Raw genomic sequence first — 17,079 nt, 5'->3', positions numbered from 1 at the left:
TTGCCTCTAGTAACTCTACCGCCGACACGTACCCAACGCCGCTGCATATGATGACGGAACTCTTGCCTTCGTGTCGCCCGCGTCCGCGGTGCTTCTCGTCTGCTTCCTTCCGTCCCGTGCCGTTCCGCCGTGCGCAGCTGAGGGAGTTCTAACCATCTACCCGGATTCGAACCCGGACGCGACCGCTGCGTTACGATAAGGAACACAGAGTAAAGTTTGGCTGCGCGACGAGAGCGCCGCACTCCCCTCCTAGCGGCGGAATTCTGAGGCGTTGATCGAGCACGACACCACCGCGGCGCTTTGACTGGGCTGGTTCGCGTGCTGTACGCGATTTCTCCGCGAGCTGCTCCCGGCCGTTGCTCCGGACTCCCCGCGGGCTCGGCGGGAGCGAGCAGATGGCTGACGGCTGCACCTTGCGCCGCTCATGTTCAGCGGTGCGCAGCTTTAGTGGTCACCGAGGCGGCGCCGTGGTTGCCTAAATTCGGAGTAGCGTGTTGCTTCTCTCATCGGTTTCCCTCAAATGATGCACAGGCGAGTGTGTTGCCAACAGAAATCTACGTAGGTGGCAGGAATCATTTATGGCAGGTGAGGTATCGATGCAGTATCGGGCTTTGCAGCAGTGATTACAGAATAATAATTAAGATCAGCTCGCTGCAGCAACAGGAGATACTGCGCCGGCGGGCCCTGAAATGCACTTGCTCTACCAACTCCGCGTGTAAATTGGCAGAGTGTACAACTGCGAAGGTGTAGGTGGCAAACGTCATTCCACATACAAACTAGCTTTTTATCAAACGAATGCGGTAGAGGAGAGGCTCTGCAGAACGCACCATGGGCAACCGCACAATAGTGATTCGTTCCCCATCGAAGCGGTTCAATGCTGTGGCGTGGCGCTTTGTGAGTTCGTCACAGGACTGTACATATAGTGTGGGTAACGCCGTAATGGTACCGCAGCAGTGACCTACTGGTTTGAGCATCCGCCTCACATGCGGGAGGTGCGGGTTTCGACCCTCAATGCCGCCGGGTACGCACCGGTGATACAACAGGCACAACTTTTCCCCTGGCCTGGAGCTCGGCTTATCTGGGGTGAAATGCTTGAAAATGGGTCTTTGACTCCACCTTGGGCAGTCGAAAAATACCTTGCGCCATGGCGCTGTTTGGCCACAGATGCCCTTGTGCCATAAAAATCTACTGTCATCAACGCCGTAATGGTGTGTTCCAGATTAACAGAGATTTGTTGGCTGCCTGTGGTGTAAATACGCTGTCTACGGTAACTACAACAGCACGGCAGCAGCGACCTTATTGATCGTGTTCAGTGTGCGCTTGCTCAGGGAAATCATATAGCCGTTGTTTCTTCATGAGAACTAATCAGTTGGAAGTACGGCCGTGTTGTGTCTGGTCCTCCTACTTCTTGTCCTGCGTCCGAATTTTCTCCTTCCACCTTCTGGGAATCTATTCTCATCCGATGGTTTTGGCGTCATGCAAGGAGCAAACTGCGGAGAGCTTTCACCATCCATATTATTAGCTATGGCACAGCTGTCAAAACCTAGAAATATCATGGGGCTTCTACCTAGCGCCATCACAAAAGGCCCTCCTTCTCACACCCTCGCGGATAACAACAGCGCGTCAACCACGACGCAGCACTGAAACGCAACTTTTACAACAGCGCTAGAGGGCACAGAAACTCGTGGAAATAGATGAAGAGCGTTTGTACAGTACCCGTTACACCTAAAAAAGACACAAGGAATGGTCAAACCCGCTTTTAATAGGAACAAAGCTAGCTTTCACTGCTTAGCAAGCAGCGCGGCCTCAGGCTCCTTCTCTGGACCTCTCGGTGCGTTTTTTCACTTTGCAGCGAAACCTACTTTTCTCGACTTGAGGGCGGGTTTAACCATTTGTCATGTTCCTCCTATGTATGGCACATATTTTATATCTTAGCCCGTGACAAGAAAACTAGTATCTTCTACTCGGGCACCGTAAGCAGTGTGATAGATTTCGACCAGCCTAACGAAAGAACCCTCTTAACTAAAAAAACAAGTGCAAGGCATTTCGGACAAAGCTGCAGTGACAAAACTTGCAGAATCCCCCGAACATAGTGGTAATAAGCGAGATATCAAGAGGGGAAAGATCGCTTTGCTTTGAGATGTGACGGCCTTTTTCAGGGTCCATGACTACTTTATTTTTCAAAATCGCATGGTTACGATCAAACTTGCGTATGTAGAAGGTCCAAACCTGCTCTGCTGCTCGTTAAAAGTTATCACCGTCGAACTTAAATTCAGGCTGTTTAAAAACTTTCTTTCAAGCGTGGACAAAGTCCTGCGCAGTGATTTTGATTAGCACCTCAATTTTATACAGAAATGTTGTTTGCATAAGGAGAAACTATCCACCGTGTTATCATTTCGAAACTAATATAATTTAGGTGTTTCATTTGACTGAAATTTTTGCGGAAAAATCAGCGGCCTCAGAACTTGTGTTAACTAAATGACCTTTTGACAAATGGCGCCATTTTCTTCCCACTACCAGTGCAGAGTGACCGGCGCCACGTGCGGCCGTGAATGTCGGTGCTACGCTATGGTCGGTTCTCCGCAAGGCCCACTTGTATGCATGACCATTCGCCGAGGAAGAAGGAGACTACGACTGCGGCGATCAAACTAGCCCCAAATGGGATAGCACGGAACGCCATGCAGACCTTCCTTCTTCTTGATCACTCCTAATCCCTGCTGTAGGCTATGCCTATACAAACTTATAGAGCAGCCCCATTTCCCTAAATGCCCTTCCTTTTACGTCGATATGGAACACACTCTCTTGCCCCATCGTCACACGTCCCCACCTATCCCAATATCCCCCCCTGCCTGGGAGACCTGGCAAGCGAACCTCAACGAGGATCCATAGCAAGTCATGGGCTTGCTCGCCATCGATATATTATAAGTCTAGACTTAAAATAACGGGTAAATAAAGCATAAAACTTAGTGTTTAAGAAATCGCTTCTTTTTCTCTTTTGGAAAACCAACGAAACGACTTTGGACCTCCCATATTTCCTACTCTCGGGAAAAATTTTTTACACTGGCCTCACGGTTACACGAATGGCCATGTACATGAGTTTCCTGTCGTCTTAAATGAGAGTGTACGAGAAGTGGTCCCACTGACATCTATTGCAGGCGACGTTATTACTACACCTGTTGTGGCAAAGTGGGTAGAGTGCGAGGGGAGAACTCCAACTGAGTAAGAAATGATACGCACTGCTAATGCAGCGTTGAACTCATATGCGAAAACCGGCGTCACTGACAAAGACCCGGTCAGTGGATTCATTCGAATGTACAAACCGTAACAGTTTCGCTGCGGTCACTGGCGCCAAACAGCGGATAGGTTCTCCTGCGCCCCATCGACCATGAACGACAGCGCGAAATCTTCGATTGAGCCGCTGTAATTTTTAACGCGGTAGCGCTAAGGGTCCCGTTCAGCTGAAACCCTGACGTTGTCGTTGTGGCGAGGTGAGCTAAAAATTAGAGGGGACACTTAAGCTTCACCTTAAGGACATGAAGCGATAGAGTAATGGGTAAATTCCCATGTATGCAGAAGGCCATTCTGTCTACTTTACATTCATAGATCCCTGGGAGTGTTGATATACCCTGCCTGGCGCAGTGGTGCAGCGGTTAAGCGACGCGCCATTGCCCTGCCATTGCAGGTGCTCCAGCGGTGGGCCTTGCGCGACCCAGATTGCTCTTCCCGAGCGACCAATCATTCATTTAACTGCCACCTTCCAGGATGGGCAGTTTGCTCACTGTTCTGTGGGCAGATTGCGATGAAGCCGCAAAGTCGCGTGGCCTAGGTGTCCCACCTGCCTCCTAGGTTTCTCTCTGGGGACCATCAGCGAGAGTCATACCCTTGACCTTTCGCTCACAATTCCGACGCTGCGTTTTTCGCAGAACGGGGCCTCCAACACTATCGCGTAAAAATCCACAGAGAAATCCCCAAACGTGACCTTGTGCCCACGTCGACATGTCATCACCGTCATCACCGCGTCCTTGTTCGCCAGGAGCGGTTGGAGGACTGCCAGGGATCTTTTAATTAAAGTAGAGAATTGAAAATTCCGCATATATGGACATTAAATCATTAACGCTACCGCGTCATACCCTTAAGGCGGAGCTTGCGCGTACCCTCCGGTTTTTTATAAAGCGGTTGGAGTATTCCGTGGGCCAGAGACTTAAAACAGTATCATTTTTATTGACCGTGTAAGAAATGCACGTGTGAAAATATTTCTCGTAAGACAAAATCTGAGGATTTAAAAAGAATATTATAACAATGTCGCTCGTCAAGGTGTACACTGTTCTATTGCAAGTGCTTAAGCGAGTGCGGGAAAAATTGTGTTTAGGCTTATCCTCCACATCCTAGTCCAAAGGTGCTACGCCAGATTCCCGCAACTGGATGCACAACTGCCCAGATATATGTTCCGCTAATTCGAAAAGGCACGTGCGCTATGAGATTGAACTTCACTCATCGCGAAATTAGTTTATGCTTTATGGTTTATGGGGTTTAACGTCCCAAAAGCGACACAGGCTATGAGGGACGCCGTAGTGAAAGGCTCGAGAAATTTCGACCACCTGGGGTTCTTTAACTTGCACTGGCATCGAGGAGCACGTGGTCCTCTATAATTTCGCCTCCATTGAAATTCGACCAGCGCGACCGATATCAAACCCACGCAATTCGGGTCAGTGGCCGCGCACCATGATTTACTAATAAACTACACAGATCTTACGTAAAACTACTTCCATCGGACGGGGCGTACATGTAATCCCCAACGCCCTGCATAAAACATGTTTTACCATTTTTATTTTTTTACCTGGTGTGGGAAGCGCTCGCGTAAAGATTTCTAACATGTAAACCTGTTTCAGCTGACGTCGCTTTCTTCTTACTGTAGTTCTTTTTTCTCAATTGCATGAAAATAGTGCCGAAAAGAAAAATATAAGAATACTTACGTACAAAACACCAGGCCACCATACCCCTCAAAAGAAAACATTTGACAGAAGTCTGTCTGGTCGCTCCCTGGGGACACTTCCTTCGTCTTACATCCATGGTTTGCGGCCATTGACCCGGAGGTATTCAACACGAGGGCTTAAAAAACCAAACTGCGCCTCGCCCGTAGTCACACCGTGAAGAAGGGACCGAGCCAGTCCCGAAACGTCGTGTTTTTCAAAAATTAACCCGGTTGGCGTCAATCATCTTTCTACACCATACCCCTGCACGTCCCCACCTTCTCAAACATCAAAAGTCTGGGAGGCACACACATCCTTCTAGATAAGCTAGCCAGCTAGGGTGCTCTTCCAGGGCAGCATATACTCCCCGCACAAAAACGCATTGTTCACGAAACAAAAATTCCGACGACGGTGATGATTCGGCATGGCTGTCCATCGTGCGGCTCTTCCAGAGACGAAATAGTCCCAGCAACACAAATAGATCACATGGCACAACACAGTGCTTCTCCACAGGCAAAAAACCGATACTGTAGGGTGTGATGTCAATGTCCTCCTTGATTGTTCGTTGTAATATGTCCCAGAAGAACGTAGCATCAATGCACATAATAAAACAATAGTCAATTGTATCTGCTCTATTGCACAGGCGTCAATTCACCGTCCATGGCGCAAGCATCTCCTTAGCATGAAATCATGCCTTCACAGGCAGCGTGGATGTGTGCAGTTTAAAGAAGAATGTTTTTGCGGCAGAAGAAATGCACACTGTCCTAACTCGTTTTAAAACGCTGGCGTCAAGGAACTCCAGAAAAGGTGGCCGATACAACGGTACAGGAAACAAATACTCTGTAAGTCCCTGGGTCATCTGCCCTCTGGAGAGGCTATACAGGAAGTCTAAAGAAAAGCGCACAGTGAGGAAATTGAAGGTGTCACCAACTTCCTTAAGGAATCCCCATAAAGGCCCCACACGAGTGTGTCCAGTCGGTTCGAATAGGAAAGGCAAATTAGCACTGATACGCTTAATAAGCACTGCTACTAAAAAAGGGCGGCTTGCCGATTTGAAAAAGAAACAACGCGAAACAAGCTGATGCACGAATAAGCGAACAAGGCCGATTCCACCAGATTCTAGAGAAAGAAATAGGTTATTGCGACGCATGGGTTCCCATTGGGAACGCCATACGAATGTGACAAATATTCTGTGCATCACCTGCACTTTCTTCCTCGCACACTGGAGAACCTGCAGCACATAGGCAAGTTTTGAAAATAAAAAATGTTGCAGACTTGAGCCCCAGCAAACACTGACAGTTCCCTACCCACCCAAGCCTGGGTTTGTCGCCTCATGGAGATTATCTGTGAATCCCAGTAGGCTCCACTGCTGCGAATTTGGGGAAGAGGAATGCTTAGGTACTGAAGGGTCTCGCAGTCCCAGCTTATGCCACCAAAATGACTCGGCGTTGTACCCCAATTACCCAACCAAAACCCCTTGGCTTTATCTAAATTAAGAGTCGCACCTAATACCGCACAAAACTGTTCAGTCAAATGTAATGCCTCAAGCACACTCTTTTTGTCAGAACAAAAAAGGGCGACATCATCTGCATAGGCTAAAATCTTAATTTCACATTGCGCCAGCGAGAAACCACAGATAGTTGCGCTGTTAATAATAGTGAGGCAAAGAGGTTCAAGATACTTTAAAAAAGATGTAGCGCAAAAGAGACGAGCAAGGGAGGGAGACACAAGGACGAACGCTACTAACAACTGGGCAGGAGCGCAAGCACAAAAGCCAGAGTTTTGCTGGAGGCTTCTACATTAACAAAAAATCTAGTCTTTGCATTAGCGACGCGTCAATAAGTTTGTTCTCCTCCGCGCACGCTTTTCTGTAAAGGTTTCTGTAAGAATCACACCGCCTCTTTCGTGCGTACCTGCTTTTTTTTTCATTTTTTCTTTCGTTTTTTTTCTGTAGGTTCATCTTCATTGCCTGTCTGCCCCGTCCCCCCTTCTCCCTTCCCCTTTTTCGCAGATGATACATATTGGTACTCGTTCTTACTTCGATTGTAGATATGTAATCAATTTTCCCCTTTTCCTTTTGTTTTCTTTTTCTGTCAAGAAGCCCAGAGCCGCCCTAGTGTCATGTGCGCATGCGATGTGCACACGTATATATTGACATCTGTCACGGAAAATAAAGCCAGTTGTTAGTAGCGTTCGTCCTTGTGTCTCCCTCGCATGCTCGTCTCTTTTGCGCTACATCTTTTTTTTTTCAAGTATGTGTCACCAACTCGCCCAGCAACAAGTTTTATTGAACCATAGATTCAAGATATGGGGCAAACAACAAAGGCGATAATGGACAGCCTTCACAAGCAGATAATTTCAACGGAATAGGTTTGGTTAGTTCTTGGTTAACAATTAGCCTTTTATAGGACTCCTTATAGCACTGTCTTATGCCCCTAAGCAAAAAATCTCCAATATTTTTTGTGCTGCAAGACCGCAAACAAGAAATCGTGACGAACTTTGTCAAATGCCTTGGCAAAGTCAATCTGAAAGAGAGCTATTTGTTCGGCATCATCTGACACTGTCTCCAATACTGAACGTGCATAATGAATATGGGTTTATATCCTGCGGCCTCTGATACGTCAGACCTGATGCGTGCCTATTAAGTCAGCGACAACTAGCTGCAGACGACTGCAAAGAACCTTTGCAAGAAGTTTGTAATCTACATCACAGAGGGAAATTGGACGATATCGCTCAACTGTTTTCAATTGTTTTCAACCTGTTTTCACCTTACTGTAGTTTCCTTCCTCAAGTGTTGGTTGTTAAATGCAGTAAATTGGAAACACGATGGGGTGCTATACATTGCCGGAAAGCAAGATCTCCTGCATTTCTTTCTGTGTAATTACCGTTAACGGCGTGGCCCGAGCAACGGTGTGAAACGTTTGAGAGACATTTTATTATTTGGCTGTGGTTCGAATCATTTTGGAGGGGACCTAAAAATAGCACAAGAAACAGTACCAAAAGCTATCGTTAGATTTTCACCGCGAGTGCGGAAGGTTGCATATGTCTACCTACATACGAAAGTACCCCCATGCATGCGCACTTTTATTTTCGAAAATCTCTGATCCAACTATAGTGAAAAATGAAGAAAGGGCAGCAAAAGAGACTAAGAGCGCCGATCGACCCATCGACAAAAATCATTTCTCTGGGTCTGCATTAGGAAAATTATACATGCAACCGTTACGAGACAGGAACAGAGTAGAGTGGGTGAGGAAACAAAAGCGGATTAATGAAATCCGAGTCAAAATCAAGAGGAAGAAATGGGCTTGGGCAGGCAATGAAATGCAAAGGCAAGATGACCGGTCGTTCGTAAGAGTAACTAATGGACTGAATTCAAAGAGTAGGCAAGCCTAGCTGAGGGTGGCACAAAATTATGGGGTGGGGGCGGAGGGGTGGGGGGGTAATAATAATAATAATTGGTTTTTGGGGAAAGGAAATGGCGCAGTATCTGTCTCATACATGGTTGGACACCTGAACCGCGCCGTAAGGGAAGGGATAAAGGAGGGAGTGAAAGAAGAAAGGAAGAATAGATGCCGTAGTGGAGGGCTCCGGAATAATTTCGACCACCTGGGGATCTTTAACGTGCACTGACATCGCACAGCACACGGGCGCCTTAGCGTTTTTCCTCCATAAAAACGCAGCCGCCGCGGTCGGGTTCGAACCCGGGAACTCCGGATCAGTAGTCGAGCGCTCTAACCACTGAGCCACCGCGGCGGGGTAGGGGTGGGGGGGTGCGGATTCGATTTCGGGGACAATGTGCCACAGCAAGTACAAGACAGGGTTAAGGATATGCTATAGGCATTTATCCTGCACTGAACATACGTTGATTACGATGATGATGACCGCGCTAATCTCCCATTCGCTGATGACATTGCCTAACTAAGTAACTCAGGGAATGAATTGGAAAGCATGCTAAATGGCCGACTCAGGCAAAGTATCTTGGCGAGCCTAAAAATTGTAACGGAGAAAAGTGAAGTATTGTCCAGCAGTTTGGGAAGCAAATATTAGTTTGAAACGAGCAGTAAAGTGTTGGATGTGGTAATGTGATAGATATACTTAAGACAGGTTGTGACCACATATCCGGTCCACTGCAGTGAAATAACTATAGGATAATAAGAAAGAAGTGAACGCGTTTGGTACTTTCCCTAAGATGATAAATGGCATTTTACCATTATCCCACAACAGGAAAGTATACAACAGCTGTATCGTACCAGTACTCCAGGGAGTTTCAATGCCATAATCTAAAATACCTTTAATTAGAACTAAATATTTCTATTTCACGCCCTGTTTTTCTGCAGCACGTTGAAATCTCCGTCAAATGAAAAAATAAACTATTTAGTTCACGAAATGAGTGATGCTGCGTAAAAATTTGCATTTCGACAAATTTTGCTTGTCACATTCTCTGCATGGAGAGACCCTTGCCCTGCAGAGAGCATTGTTAGGCTCATGGTGATAGTGACGATGCGCTTAACTAGGAAGGAACAGTCACTACAATTCTCGCTGCAAAAAAAGATGGAAGCGCTTTATTTCAGTTCACGAGGTGAGAGATCAGTCGTGTTATTCGTCACAACTTTGCAGCTGCAACGGCATCGTCGAAGGCTCGAACACGAAAGTAATCAAGCATGGAACAATTATATTTGCCATATATTTCAATTGTGTAATTTTAAGACTCTCATATAATGTTTCTTGTTGCATCCAAATTGAGTACAATGACAAAATCTACATCAGGATCAGCTGTAAGACATGTGGCTGACTTGGGGCTTCTGGCGTAGAATTTAAATATAGATTATGGCATATAAAAGCTGCATAAATTATCGATAATAGAGGCGCCCGACATAAGCAAGCACTTAATTTGATCTCTTATAACTTCTTCCTTTCATTTTTGTGAATGACAACGTCATTCATAATTTGTAAAATTATGATCATTGGTATAAATTTTTTAAGTAAATGCGCTGTTATGCAGCAATAATTGTTTTCCGATACGCTCTGAACTAAGCAAGGTCGTCAGGGATCCTTTCAGTTACTATAAAACACTGGAAAATCTTCCTCTCGTGTTTTGTTATCTTCCCGCCCACAGGCGTGACCTATTGCTTTTGAGTATTGTAGTGATAGCTGTATTAAGGTAGCATTTCGAGCCTTCAGCGTGGCGCCGCGCCACCCTCTGCCTGCGCTGCCACCCTGTGGCTGCGCCGCCACGCTGTCACGTGGCTGGTCACGTGGTACGGAGCAGCTCCCGGCGACGCGGCGCTGTGGCTGATCACGTGGCTCGTCACGTGGTTGGTCACGTGACCAAGTTCCACTCGGCCAGCTGTAGCTATCGCGTCACTCTAGGCTTAACTAGAGCTAAACCACCGCCAGTTTTTTTCTACTCGTAATCTTTATTTACTACTGAAAAAAGTTGAAAATGAACATTGGTTTTTGAGGAAAGCAAATGGCGCAGTAACTGTCTCACGTACCTCGGTGGACACCCGAACCGCGCCGTAAAGGAAGGGATGAAGGAGGGACGGAAAGAAGAAAGGAAGTAAGAAGTGCCATAGTGGAGGGCTCCGGAATAATTTCTACCACCTGGGGATCTTTAACGTGCACTGACATCGCACAGCCCACGGACACCTTTGCGTTTCGCCTCGATCGAAACGCGGCCTCCGTGGTCGGGTTCGAACCCGGGTACTCCGGATCAGTAGCAGGGTGCGCTAACCACTGAGCCACCTCGGCGCCACCTGGAGTTCTATAAACTGTGCTGACGTCTCATTGCATGTGAGTGGTCTACAGCGAAGCTGTTAAGCGCCCGTTTCTTCGGTTCAGCCTCAATGTTGTCGGCGTAGGCCGTAGGTATCGGCGTAAGCCGTCGGTCTAACCGGAAGCGAAAGCGCCGGTGGGTGGTTGGCAAGAAATGTGGTCACAGCAGAGGAGGGGTGGTTAGAAGGGTGGTTATGCTCAGCGCGGAGCAATGTGGCCCTCTCCGTCTGCGGCACCTGCTGCGGAATATGCCACCCGAGGAGAGATTCAGCGGCTATAGCGCCGCGCGCTTCGAGCGACGGACTCTGAGAGAAGGGCTGGACGAAGAACAAAATAGAAATAGGGATGTATGAGTCCAAATATTTATACAGTTCTCAAATTCTTTACCTCAGTATACTGCGGAATCAGAGTACCTCCAAAGTCGCGCTAAAATTTGTATTATAACCGAGTATCGAAATCATCGAGTGACTTTCTGACATTTCGCCAGAATCAAAAAGCCGCCTCCGCAACCCCCATGGAACCCACGATCACGGTCGTCACGAAAAGTCAATAAATTCAAGAGGACGCGCCATAAATCGAATCTTCAGTTTGAACATTCATTTCTTAGCTTTCGCTTACATTAATGAGAGTTGCTGTTTTGGGTGGTCTTCATTCGGATGTCTTGCTACAATCTGAATCACTTTCTTGAAGGTTGAAAATGACGCCACGTGCCAAAAGAAACAGCTTTTCTTGCTCAAGCGGATATGGTTATTAAATCCGCATTAAAAAAGAGCAACCATTATCATGTACGACGGAGGAAATGAGCCAACCATGTTGAAATTCTTTTCTTGCGAGTTGTATTCCTCCAACTGAATAATTACAGAATATCTGCGTGAAATCACGCGATCACCATCTCCACAAGTGTTTCATTTCTTCGGCCACTCTAGAAACGACTGCAATGAAAGGCGCTTTGATTTTTGTTGTTCTAGCCGCCATCTGCAGCCTCTCCAAGTAAGTCCATTCTTTGCGACATTGATCCAAGAAAGTATTGAGTTCGAAGCTTGGCAATATTACGTTTTGCGGCAACAGTGCTCTGCCCTTTGCTTTATATTTACATCGCCGTTTATTGCAGATGTGGACTTCCGCCTCCGCTAGGGCCGATCAATGGCGCATGTTGGCCACACGCAAGCATCACAGACGACTTTTCATTAAAGCGGCACTGAAGAAGTTTTAGAGATCGACGAACTTAGAAGGCCCAAATGTGTGAAATATTAAACTTACTAGTGTAGCGTGCGATATTTTTTGTGTGCCAGTGTTTTAAATAATCACCGCAACGCCGCATCAAACCGTGACAACGTTCAGTTTTCTCTTTGCTTCGCAGTTCCAGGCAGGGCGCAGGGTGATAACGTTACAAAAAGTGGCGAAACATTTCCGAAGCAGGAACACTTGCTTGAATGAAAACAAAAACAAAAGATTACCTAATGTGCATATTAAATGGCAATGCAATATCAACCGAAACTGTCGGCATCTCTGCTGAATATGACAGGTGGTCTTGTGAGTTCCAAGCTGCCCTTACTGAAGACCGCCTGCCAGCTTCCACATGCTTCACACAGACGAAACTGGTCTTGTGACGTCACTGTCGGTCTGATGACGCTTCCCCCCAGCCAATACGTGTTCTCCGGCCTGATGACGTACTTCCGGGCTGGTAACTTGACGCCTTTCCAGCCAATGGTATCTCCCCGCTCTGGTAACGTCACTGAGTACATCACTCCAATGAGGTGTTTTTTTTTTCTGGACGACGCCAGTACGTTGCCACCGGCTATTTGCTCCAGTGAAGCTTCTAAGCTATCGCGTATATATCGTCATCAAAGAAATGACCGCTGATCTTTACTCGGCAGCATTCGCCCAAGCACCGCAGAATGCGGGCGATGGCAGCAGATGTCTCAAATCTCTCCCAAAATGGCGTCACCACCCAGCTTCTCCTTACAACAAAATGTCACGAGAAGTCTAAACATGGCCGAAACATTATTGCGCCCATGTTTTAAAATATAGCGCAAAAATGGAAGCCAACTTCGCATGCTCTGCCTGCATGCGCAAGTCTTGAATCTCGTGTAATTCTTAAAAAAAGTTTCAAAGAAATAAAAAATTGTGCTAGGTCTTTTTAAGCAGCCTGCAATGGCTAGATATTACGCTCGTATACCCAGCCTAAAAGCTTAAACCACCTAGAACAAGCGCATGAAAATCTAACCACGTTAAAATCATTCGACATTTGTTTCCTCTTAACATATTCAAAATCAAAGAATTAAGCACACTTCAGTATTTCGCTGAGTATCTTTTAAATTAGCCTCCTTTTCCCTTTTCGCCACTCCCTGCACCAGCCCTGTATCAACTATATTTACTTTGTTGTCTGTGGACAGTAATACTATGTTACATGCTTACTGGAAAGGCTGGAACAGCTTTTAAATGGCGTTTACACATTACGAAATATTGATATGTGCGCAACTTTTTTCAAGTTTAGGCGCCATTAAGGGAAAATGAAAAATGAAGTTGTAAACACCCCTAAATGCTTTCATTAAGCTCAGTTGAACCAAAGGGTGCGGCTTATTTGAAACCGCCTTAGATCATGTTCAGCCAATGATGTCATATAGTGGGTTGAACTGTACTATCTCCTACTACGACAGAATTTCTGGCGGTTACACTGAGCTGTCCGGTCTATATCCGATGTTTCTTTTTGATTTGTTTCCGGGAGATAAATATGGATAAATTAGAATTGAAAAGCCGAGAGCGCTACATTTCGTCATGGGCTGGCGGGCTAGGGCGGCGTTCCGCAGTGCAAGCGTGGTGTACATAGGGTGTACACATCTTTCATTCATTTTGCTTGACAAAGACGGAGACCGCCCGATGATCTGTGAAGTAGCATGCAGCGGTCTCAATTTTGTCTATACAGTAATTCGATTTGGCAGTCTCTGGTATGCAAGGTCTACCTGGCCGTTACGCCAGCTCATTAGACGCCGGATTTTAACGAAGAGAATGCGAGGAGAAATTTAACGTTCGGCCACATCGTTCAAAACTGGCAAAGCAGGCAGTAAGGGTGAATACCGATACTCATGCCTTACACTGTGCAGTGGAATTTTCTGCTTCACCAGAAAGCCTTTGCACGTTCCAAAAACACTCGCGTCTCATGCGGCCATTCTGGAAAGGCCAAACGCAAAGTGTCATACATTGGATTACTCACTGGTGTCAAGCCCTTTTATTGCCACAGTCTGTCGCACACACTACACATGTGTCCAAACGGATTGTTCACAAAGTCTGCTTCAAATGCCCGGGTCGCAGATGCACTGTGGGAAACACGAATGGTGTGATCAGTCACACGACGGGTCTTCACATCCTCTTTGGTTTGAAAACTTTTTGTCCACATGAAAGGGAAGTTTATTGGGCAATGAAAACGCACAAAACGTAGTATACGCACTCATGGCTGAGGTCACAACAAATGCATACAAAGCCGGAGGCCACCCAGATACACTTTGACCTTATTTTTAAAGCGAAAACTTTACTGGCCGCGAACTTGCGATCTCGCCGTGGCGGTGCTCCGAGGAGGCACATGACGTCACAAAGGGCGCCTCGCCACGGATATTTCTCTCTCTCTCTCTCTCTCTCACTCCATAGTCACTACTGCGCATGCGCCACTAGTAGCACCGAGCCGCAGGTGTTCAGCCGCTGCGCCGCGCCGCACCTTTCCTCAAAGTCCAACTTTCAATTTTCAGTTTTCTCTTTTTCCTTTCCCTTCCTCTTTTATACCTTCCTTTACGGCGTGGTTTGGGTGTCCACCGAGATATGTGAGACGGTTACTGTGCCATTTCCTTTCCTCAAAAACAAAACAAAACATCTGAACCGATGGCGTTCATAGAGTTCATTGGCGTTGACAACTTTGCAAAGGCCGTTCACTTTCACGAAAGGAAAGGCGCACAACCGGCTCTGTGGGTCAGTGGAGACATCAATCTCGCTTTCATGTACGTGGCGTTGGTGCCCAACTGCAAAAGGCAGCTTTGATTGAGTTCCGCACATTGGATAGGCAGCGCGCCCTCCCTGCCGCCGTAGGAGGTGGCATGCACTGATCTCCACTAGTGGGCTGGATTCCGCATCGGGCGCCCGAAAGTGAAGCCACCGGAAGTTGGGCAGCATTTCCCGGAAGTCAGCCTTTGGCAGTGCATGAAATCAGACCTCAGCACGGTTTTTCAGTTTCAGTTTTCGTTTTTCACTTAGGATTTTGTCTTTTCGTCATTCTCGTCTTTTTTCATGACAATGCCTACCTATTCCGCGTCAACTGCATGAGGATAGCAGTAAAGTCCTCGGGAAAGACGTTTCAAAAATAAGGGTTCATTGCATCGCTATGGGACGACACTAGCAGACGACAGAGCGTCGCTACACACAGTTTGTACGGAACCTCGCCTGCTCAGCTCTCTATCGGCCCGTTGCGCTAGCGTCGCCGCATCTGCTCTTTGTTGTGATGTACGTTGGCGCGCTCAAAGCCCGAGTTATACGATCAATGAGGGATAAAGGTAAGAAAGAATAGGTGGCAACCTTCATTAGGCAGCCGACTTTGCAGTGACCATTTTACCGAATTATGTTTAGACCGAACCGGAGCGAGGGTGACGCCACAATCTGGTGAGGTGCCGTCGGTGTTCTGCTGGTTCACATTAGCGCGTCCAAAAGGTATATGGTACTGCTTTTTCGACGGAGCGTGTCAAGTACTGTTTCGTGCTGTAGCAAATTATGCCTGAATGTGCTTTTATTGGTGATGCTTGGTGCCGTTGACTTCTATCAGCGCTTGTCACATGCGCTGCTGCCATTCGTCTTTCTCGTCAGTCGATCGTTTCTCTCATGCTTTGTAGATGAAACGCGGCAGAGTTAGATTAAAAGCACGAGTGGAAGGTATATGGCACACTAAAGCGATAAGCATCATCTGCCATCGATGAGCAGATATATCGGCCGCCACCAACACGAAACCGAAACAGCGGCAGCTGTATAACGAGTGGCTAGCTCTTCGCGTGTCAGGAATTCCGCGCCATTGCCTTTTCTTTGCTACACGAAAATTTGTTTTTAAGATGATCAAGACTCATCGGCATTCGCCTACTTCTCCTAATTACCCTCGGAAGACAAGAACCAGATCAGAAAATAGTGTTTAATGCACGTACCCTTTTTGCTGCGCCAAAGTGAGACCTGCGTGTCTGTTTTCTTCGGTTTCTCTGAAATTACAGGGTTACCCATGCAATGCACACATATCTCGCGTTGAGCTTACTTATTCCTTTGATATTACAGTAGACGTTACACGAAAACAACGCAAAAAACTGAGAACGGAACGACGAAAGACGAGACTTTTTGCATTGAAATAGACAGAAGACACCTAACTTCCCGAACATGCCACCGCACTTCCGGTGGCTTCACTTGCAGCCACTTCGGAAAGCGGGAATGCGGTATCCAGCCACCTAGTGGAGATCAGTGGTGGCATGCAGTCAATGGTGGATCGCGAGAGATTGATCACCAAATGAACGCTGCGGCCTAGCTAATGCTGCAGGGCCACATGTTAGCCACAACGCTGTCAGCGCTAATGCATTCAGGCCGCATCGCTGTCTCACCACCGCCACATGCATCAAAGCACGAATGAGGCGTCCGCAAATACAGGGGGCCAGTTATGCGCCCTTCCTTGCCTCAAAGCCAACGCCAACGTCAGCGAACACAGTGAGCGCCGACATCTCTGGCTTTGTATATCCTCCTGGATTAGCTGAGCTAATCCATTAATTTTTTACACAATGCACATTTCACAAATACACCCTGTTGCATGAAACCAGAAAAATCAGCCCTCCCGAAGCGGACGAGGCGGTGTAGGGGAGGGGGGGGGGGAGAGAACATTTTCAGGGTAATTCCCTCACAAAATTACAAACATCCTAATAACAGCATAGTCGGAGAAGGGGGGAGGGGGGGGGGAGTTCAGCCTGGCTAGTACCATAGAGCCGGCATAACCAGCCAACTGCTCTTCTCAAGACGTACGGAAGGAATGCAGATGAATCATTGCAACAACTGCAGCGTGTATGATACCCTACCGCACATGCGTAAAAGCACTGGAATTGTGAATAATTATCGGTTACAAAACAAAATGATAAATCCGTGTGCCGGCGGTTTTGAGTGCGAACAAACAATGCAAAGATTCACGTAAATATTTTTTTTTCTCATATTCTTTGTCGTAGCATGCGACAAATGCAATATTCTCACATCTAATATCTGCGCTAAACTTCAACATATGGATGAGATTGTTCACGTCATTCAAGATAATTTTCGCAATTTTATTCCGTCACTG

General features: G+C 46.9%; 1 non-coding gene across 1 annotated transcript; it reads right to left on the bottom strand.

Moving 5' to 3' along the window:
* Positions 1-8,651: 8,651 nt before the first annotated feature.
* On the bottom strand, positions 8,652-8,723 carry TRNAS-ACU (transfer RNA serine (anticodon ACU)). The gene has a single exon. It is a non-coding gene; the product is annotated as a tRNA-Ser (tRNA).
* Between the last annotated feature and the right edge of the window lie 8,356 nt (positions 8,724-17,079).

This window comes from Amblyomma americanum, chromosome 5 (assembly GCF_052857255.1).
Source record: "Amblyomma americanum isolate KBUSLIRL-KWMA chromosome 5, ASM5285725v1, whole genome shotgun sequence".
Taxonomy (NCBI): domain Eukaryota; kingdom Metazoa; phylum Arthropoda; class Arachnida; order Ixodida; family Ixodidae; genus Amblyomma; species Amblyomma americanum.
Note: the sequence above shows the minus strand (reverse complement) of the source record. Positions and strands in the feature narration are given on the sequence as shown.